At 35.1% G+C, this 8,981-nt stretch overlaps 1 long non-coding RNA gene across 1 annotated transcript; it reads left to right on the top strand.

Annotated features, from left to right (window-relative positions):
* The first annotated feature begins 286 nt into the window (after positions 1-286).
* LOC114521070 lies at positions 287-2,002 on the top strand. The gene is made up of 3 exons (XR_003686753.1): positions 287-700; positions 1,031-1,228; positions 1,464-2,002. It is a non-coding gene; the product is annotated as an uncharacterized LOC114521070 (long non-coding RNA).
* The last annotated feature ends 6,979 nt before the right edge of the window (positions 2,003-8,981 follow it).

The following is an 8,981-nucleotide window of genomic DNA, read 5'->3' as shown; positions in this document are numbered from 1 at the left end:
TGTGTTAATATTATCTGTCAAGAACCATGCATTGAACAGTGCAGATCATGTGAATCAAGCATTAAACTGTGCAGATAATTTAGAGCTATAATTATACACAATATGTATTGCAAGGCAGGTTTTAATCAGAAATCAATTTTAAAAAATTTGACCTTTTGAATTAATATTCTTTAGGGCTCATGAAAGTTAAATTTTCATGTATGAAAAATAATTAATTTATATGTCTTTTCCATATTCCCACTTGGAGACCTCAATAACATTTATACAAATCACCAACAACATCAAATCAAAGATTAATTAAACTGAAGAAATAAGTGTTTGTTAGGTACCACAGAATATGTTCATAAATTAATAAAGCAAAAAACATTACTGATAGTATCCTAACATTAACTTTCATTTTAAATTTTGACAGTTGATTTTAAAATCAAGACAAACTGAGTCAACTAATGAAGAAAAAGAAAACCTCATGATGTGGGTTGAATTGCCAGGGATACCTATGCTAAGACTTCAGGTCTTTATACAGCTCAGTGGCCGGGTCTTTCTTGGCGAAATATTTGCAAAGTACACACGAAGCCCTCGCTTGCTCCGTAAAAAGTTCTCTTTCTCGGTACTTTTCATTCGAAAATTGTAAACTTGGTAGAAGACTTGCGATTTTGGATGCGAAAAGCTGGATTTGGCGACTAGTGCGAGCTTTTTTAAGGTAAATATTTGAAGTTTTTCTTGCATTTAGTCTTCCCGCCTTTTTATTGTGTTAACTTGGCCTGCAGAAACAGACAAATTTATTGCAAGATTCTTATAGTTTGATTCTAAAATGTTTTTCAAATAGTTGTTTCTATAATTTTTTATGCGGTCGATTTATTTTTTCTGTGGGGCTGTTGCCAAAAGAGTTTTTCAGTCGCAAAACTGACGGCGAAGTATTTTTTTGTTTCTGATCAGCATGAATACATGATATCGCGAGCCTCCGATATTTACCTTAAAGTTCCTGGGATATTTTAATGGTCTATAACAATTCGAATTCGTATCTTTTTAGAAGCAGTAGAAGAACAGAAGTCCACAATGCCCGGTAGAGGGTAGAAGAAGCAATGCCAATGGGAAACTCAAACACAAATTTCAATACAAGAAAGCCCTAACCAGGCCCTAACCTAGCGAAACGATGTTGAAAACAACCCCAAAATAACTGTTCAATTCTCAATGGACGAAGCAACTTACCATGATGCAGTAAATCTAGGTATGTGGAATTTTTTTCTTATTCTTTTTATATTAGCTAAGCCTAAGTTACTTGAAATTATTCCTTCCTTATACTCACATGTTTCTGCTTATTTGTTTGAGTATGTTTGCATTGTGGATCACATAGAACATATAGATTTTGAAGGTCTGTTGAACAATGTGCTCTGTTATATGCATACAAAGCACACTACTCGAATTTACACTCAAATACATGCAATTTTTCTATTTGTTCGTAGATTGAAGACTCGTTTCGTGCAATTGGCACAACAGGAAACCTCCGAAAATTTTACTACGAGGAAAATTGTAAAAGAAGAAACGTGGATCAGTATTGCTTATACAGCCAGGTCATCATCTTGGTAAAGTGAGTCTTAGCTTAGTAGAACTCTAGTAGAACTGAACAACCAGTGTCTTAATGACTATACCATTATGTTTTAGGCATGCATGGTACTCCACTTAAAAACATTTTCTAAATTTTTTGCAAATGTGCATGTGTGTTAAAGTGTAAATAAAAAGTATTAAAGAGCTATACTATAGAAGCAATTCCTTTAATGCGTAGTTGACTTGCTGTACTCAAACAGAAATGTAATTGATCTCATGTATTCAATATTATAATAATATAATAACGATATTTGTGCTGCATTGTTTGTTGACTCGATCTGTATTATAGGTAGAAATCTTCGATGGAACGGAATATTTCGCTCAATTTATTTATCTTTTCAATTGTGAAATTAAACCGAGGCAGATTTACTGGATAGATCACAATTGAAAAGAAAATCAAGCGAAAAATTTCCTTCGATCGAAGTAATTTACCTATATAGTAGAAAACCGGCCTAACACCTAAAACGGTGTTAAATGTGTTTAACTCCAAAAATGGAGTTATGTTTTAAGTCCAGAATTGGAGTTAAATTAACTCCAAAAGCGGTGTTAAATTATAACACCAGAAGTGGAGTTATTTGTTACTCCAAAAAGCTACTCATTTTGAACCTTTTTTTTTTACCCCTTTTTTGGTGTTAAAATAACTCCCTAAAAATAACAGTGTATTCATAGTTTAATGTATGTAGAGCATGGTGAAATGTCTTGAGTTTTGGAAAATCTCTTCTTTTTGTCGGTTTGATGAGATCCCTTGGACTCTGAACACCACCACTAGTGGCAATTGAGGGAGCATAGGTGGGAAAATTTGCCTTTATTATCACAAAGCTTGCTGCAAAAATATGACCAATATATTGATCTATGATGACTGCCTTTTGTAAATAAGTTTGCCATTCTAGGTTATCGAGTAGCTCGTTTTGAAGACCATTTAATTACCATTACTGTATGATATGACGGATCATGCAGTCATGCATGCTTGGAAAACCTTAGAAGAATTGTATTTTACTCTCCGTAAAAATACAGGATTTGATCAACTTTTCCGTCAATCATTTTATTGTGGGTAGCCTGCGCATGCGCGGCTAACCACTATGTAGTCGAAAAAGTGTCCGGATGTGTGTGTGTGTTTTGGGTGCCACATCTTCGGCAATCGTCGGATATACGAAAGATGATAAACGGTACGTTCGTTTTACGATTGCCAATGGTCCTTCTACCGGAAAATTTCGTTGTTTTCGAAGAACGGAAGCAACCGAAGTCACGTTAATACGTTTGTCAAATTTTAAAGCGAAGGTGAGTAATTTAAAGACGAAAAACAGGGACCGCGGAGCGTTTTTCGTATTGCTGGGGCTCGGAACCGCGCAGCTGTCAGGGAAAATTTTGAAATTTACATATAGGCCTCTGAAATGGCCGCAAATGCCTCTCAATTTAAGAATTATTGGGAAATAGTAGATACTCTGTAAATTTCCAGCATGTTTGGTGCTCATATACAAACATTAAACAATAAAACCATGCTTTGCTTATGATGTCAAATATTTTGACATTGATATAACCACGCTGTTTTAATGGTCAAATGCTTTTCCTATGCAAAGTTGCAAGCATGTTTCATGCTCATATACAAACATTAAACAATATAACCATGCTTTGGTTATGACTTATGATGTCAAATATTTTGACTTTGATATAACCACGCTGTTTTAATGGACAAGTGCTTTTCCTATGTAAAGTTGCAAGCATGTTTCATGCTCATATACAAACATTAATATAACCATGCTTTGGTAATTTGGTTATAACAATATAACCATGCTTTGGTTATGATGTCAAATATTTTGATAACCACGCTGTTTTAATGGTGAAGTGCTTGTCGTTTCTGTCTCTATTTTTTTATTTTTGCCAAACATATGTACTGAACATAACTAATTTCAATCCATTTGTAAACATGGCGGATTTATTACGACAGATATCGTTGGAATTAGAATACTCATTTCTTTGAATTGGTTATTAAAATATACGTTGAAGAAGTAAAAGTTACAATAGCATTCAGGATAAGATACACTGGATATACTTGTAAGCAAAAAATACAAATTGCTAAAAATATCCCTTGTGAATTTGAGCGAACTAAAAAATATTCGAGATTAAAAGCTAATTATGGAAAAATTATTGGTGGGGCTAAAGCCCAGCGAGCCGGCCACCCTGCTCCGCGGTCCCTGTAAAAGCGGTGATCGGTGAGCGTCGATTCTACAACTACAAAGTTACACTAATATAGAAAATAAATAAAACATTACTTTATTCGGCAAATGGTAGTAACAAGTTGCCCTGTTTTATAAATTATAATGCAATATTTCACCTGTCAATTTCTTGCTTGTGGACATGCAGCTATTAAACCAAACGCTTTGGAATTTAAAAAGAAGCTTTTATTTGAACATAACTAACAAAACATATTTTTTTAAAAAACAAAACTTATTACACAAGTGCATTTCAACTGAACAAAAATCTTTATAATATTGTTCAGATACGTAGATGACTCCTTCAAAATTGTTATGCTGAAATGTTTGAAACAATTTTGGACTCTTTGTTATATGTGACTGTAAAATGATCTGGCAGATCAAGTAGTTTAATCCTCAATGATGGCATTCAATGTTGACTGATTGTCGGACTGATTACTACAGTGATAATTATTGTCAACTGATAAATTTAAACTTGGAAAAAGCCACGCAGTTTTTTTCGACCTAAGAACTGGTGCTATTATATATCCGCTATAATTGATGCTGATAAGTTATCTGTAATCAACATTGCAAACCACCTGTACCTTCCTACTGGATCAATGAAATCATACTATCTTCAGTTATAATAGTGAAACGTATTGCATGTCAATAAACTTTGGCAAACAATTGGTATAATCTTACTGGAACAATAACGTTTAACCTTTATTGAGTATTAACATAACTATAACATTGATTTATCAACAAAATAACCAATCTTTTATGTAACAAAGACATGCTGATAATCAAGGGACATCAAAACGAAATAATTTGAAAAAGTCTGAAACCTTCTTTTTCTCCTTCTAAACCAAGCTTTATGTTATCAGACGATGTGTGCCACCATCCCGGAACCTTACTCTCTCTTTTGTTCGTTCACCTATTCTGCTTAAAAAAATTCCATTTCCTATCTCTTGTAAAAATGCTTTTATATATGTTTTGATCTGTCGTAAAATGTATTTAATACAATAAAAAATTATAATATATAGATTGTGTGATAAATCGACTTCGTTATAACTGTATTCAACCACTATGGCATTAGAACATAAGACTAGAAAATAATATTTTTATAATTATTGCATCAGTTGATATTTACTCGCCACTATAGCAACTTTATCGCAGTTAATAATGTTATACAGGCTACCCACATGTACGCATTCCGTAACTATTTTCTATATTTTCAAGAAACTTATTAGCCGCCACACTGTTTTGCCCGACCCAGATGGTCCAGATATCTGCAAGCAAAAGCAAGCCTTAAGTCTAGGGTCCATAGTAGTCTAAAACAAAATGAATACATTCTGCCCTGCTTAAGCAATTTATGTATCGAATTCACGGAGACATTTTTAGGCAAAAAGATAGCATTTGACGCTTCGAGCAAAAACGCGTTCGGACAAAGTCGGAAGATGACAATGTCAGTGTGTTTATAGTCATTAGGTTAATTAACGACTTTTTATTAATTATATATATTCAAGCTATTTCGCAGCTTTCTAACCACAGTATCACCCGTTGAACAGACCGCAAAAAGATAGCATTTGACGTTTCTAGCATTAAAGCGTTCGGACAAAGTCAGAAGATAACAATGTGTTCAGCCATTAGGTATAATTAACGACCTTTAACTGATTATATACATTCAAGCTATCTCGCAGTTTTCTAACCACAGTCATCACCCGCTGAAACCAGGACAGTTTGCTTTCGTAGTTTGCCGAACCTTTTTAAAATTTTCAATCGACAAAATGTCTCTAACAAATCTCGTTTGCAATCATTGATATGGATGAATATCTTATCAACGAAATTTTTTTGTAAGGAGCTGGGTGTGTTCATAGTTGGCGAGGTCTCGGCAAACTCCTTCTTTTTCGACATTGGTCTACGGTCTCTGCTAGAGTGAACTGACGGCAAAAGAAAAGAGTGTCTCATCGGGATGTCTTTCTACCCCCTATCGATGCTCGAAAAGATCATCAAAGACATTTATGACAGTCTACGGCGGAACTGATATTCTGCAATTGCCTACACTGAATGGGAGCAATGGGAGAAAAATGTCCTGAATAATCTTGGCATCCCTTCCGTGAACCTCGAAGATTATGGTTGTTCCAAGACAAGAGTGCTATTGGACGGTTTGATACGGAAAGAAACCTGTGGCAACCATGCACTGGTCATTTCAAGACTACCACCATTGTCCAAAGGTGGAAGGCTATGGCTATGTTTAGAAAGCAAAATGTAAAATGCAAAATGTAATTATTTAAAAACCACCATTAATGCACATAATTTATAAGAATAAATGGACATTCAAACTATCTCGCCACTTTTTAGCCACGGTACAATATCACCCGTTGAAACCAGGACAGTTTAATTTCGTAGCTTGCCAAATTAACGTGTCTAAAATCATCAACAGTTATTCGAACAGCTTCACAAAATGTTTCACGGTCACAAATATCCTTTACTTTATAAACTAAAGCCAAATAGGCCATGATTCTACCAAAATTCAAAGGTCGCAATTCTTTTTACTTTCAAATAAAATTTCAAAGTGCTCATACTTAATTCTACATTACTTTCACTCAAAACATCTAAAATTAGCGCTTTGCTCGTTTTTGCCATCGCGAAACAAAATGGCGCAGGGTCGGAAAAGTCTCGTTGTTTTGCCATCGGAAAATGAAGTAATTATAAAATATCTATTAATAATTAAGATGATCACCTTTGAATAATTTTACCTCATTAAAAAATTATACATTCATTATTATATGCGCATAAAAGGGATGGATTTAGCCATAATAATAATACTACTGCGGTCCTATAATGTAAACTAACCGGCGCTTTGTTTACATTTTGAACTCTTATATTTTTTGAAATACGACAAACAATCTGCTTATCTCATACATCATTTCACTATGGTATAAATAAATATGAACTAGAGTCTGTGTCTAAAAAAATCCGATAAACACGAAAGTTTTTCAGAAGGGCCTTTTTCCATTACGACACAAGGCGAAAATTTTCGATCGCACGAAATTTTTCGTCCGATTTTCTTGTCAAATGTGCGAATTCGATCGTAGCGGATCCCCTTTGCCCCGATAAATTGACCGGTCACCATAGAAAAGAAAATCTAGCGAAAATTCCTGTTCGATCAAACAATTTAGCCTAGTGAAAACAATTTTCGAATTTGCGAACCCCGATGCACAAAGCAGGACTAAACATTATCATTAAATTATAATTCGCAGTACATTTACAATTAATATAAATATTTCACTTGCAAATACCTACCAAGATTATTTGATTCGTAAATTGTAGATCACAAAAATGCACGATTGCAAGCAAGTTTTACAAGTACGCCACCCTCTTTCGCTTTCAATTCAGTTTCAATTATTGATCCCATTTAATTGTCCCAACCTCGTTCCCGGGTTTTCGCGTATGGCATGCGTGTGCGATTGGGTTAGGTAGGATCCATCCTCGTTCCCATGTTCCAGCTAACACCAGCCATGCAATATCCCATTCTAGTCCCTAGACCTCTTATACGTTCCTTAGTACGCAATCTTACAGAAGTTGATCATATTGATCATGTGAGCAGAATCAAATCGCGGAAATTTGGCCCAAGACAAAATTGCAACGTACTGTAGATTATTACCGCGTGACATACGATCTTCAGTGAACGACGGATCCAATGTCCGGTCAAGCCCTGTGTACAATTTTGCTGCAGGTTCACACAATATTATTGGTTGGCATTGAGACAACAGTCTGTAGGAAAAAAGATACGACCTCAGTCTCGTTTGCACGAACTGTTCAGGTATAAGTACCTACCATGATGTTTTTAATCACCTCTTTGAGGGATCCAAGCTCAGACCCACGTCTTCGCTCATAAAATTTGGAACCCCTTGTGGCCTGGTCGCATCGTTGATGGTGTCTAGTTGTAAAAAATGTTATTTCGTAAAAATCATTTCTACTTCACACAAGATATGTTTCTAAATTGCTAACCTTCATTTGGCAGATTTACAGCAGGTGATCCAGGCCACAAACTCAGGGTCCAGCAATCTTTGTGGTATTTTGATGCCCTGGCAAGATGTTTGCAGATATTATTATTATTATTATTATTATTATTATTATTATTAGTTTCATATTTAACCAGGACACCACGTCACCGAAGTGTTTTTCAGTGGGGTCCTGCATCTATATGTTATATAATTTCAAAAGTAAACATGCATTATTTACAGCAACACATATATACAACACAATACAATACAATACTGAACGATACCATCCCATACTATGCCAAACAATACAATACTGTAACATGTTCGCAATACAATATAATACTATATAATGCAATAAAATGAGGAAATTGGATTAGAAAATGGTATAATGGAAAGGAATGAAGAAAGAAAGTCTATAGCCAAATGGTATATTCGATCACCGTCTTTTCAATAGGTTCTTAAAGTTAGGTAATGAAATACTGTTTTTTAGTTCATGTTCCAGGTTATTAAAATCTATTAAAGCTTGATAAATTGGTCGTTGTTTTCCTTTGTTTGTCCTTGCTCGTGGAATGTGTATGGAATCTCTGCGTCGTCTTGTGTCTATGTAAAAGCCTGTAGTGTTCCTATATTTCATTTTATTTAAAGCGCCTGGGAACGAGGCTGGGTCATGGGTGGGTCCGCATTTCAGTGACCAAACTCATAAAAACTGAAAATAAAATATGCAAATGAAACTCTCAAAGGTCATGCAAACTACAGACACAATCAAGTTCCTGAAGGAGGAGTTTCGTTATATGGTTCGACTCAACCAACGCCAGTTTTAACCAAGCGTGCATATGGCTTGAAAATGCGCATCCCGACCTTGGCATGCCAACAGTTGAATACCTGACTCTTACCACTTGTAATGCAGCATACTGTTCATCAATTCTGTGGCGGAGTGAATGAAAAACACGTGGAAGTTCGCTCAACATGCTGCGTATCTTTAAAAAACAGAAAGCAGTGAAATGGCTAATGAGAATTTAACGGTTAGAATTTGAATGCCAAAGCACTCTGTTGGGCCCCACGAATGAGTGTAGTAAAAATACTACGTATATGAATTATTAACATAAGCATTTTTATGCAGGATGATGATCATGAACTCTCGTGCAACACGGTTTCATGAAGGAAAAATCAACAACAA

The sequence above is a fragment of the Dendronephthya gigantea genome, unplaced genomic scaffold (assembly GCF_004324835.1).
Source record: "Dendronephthya gigantea isolate DGI-Jeju-01 unplaced genomic scaffold, DenGig_1.0 000019F, whole genome shotgun sequence".
Lineage (NCBI taxonomy): Eukaryota > Metazoa > Cnidaria > Anthozoa > Malacalcyonacea > Nephtheidae > Dendronephthya > Dendronephthya gigantea.
The sequence above is the reverse complement of the archived record's forward strand: the minus strand, read 5'-3'. Positions and strand labels throughout refer to the sequence as shown.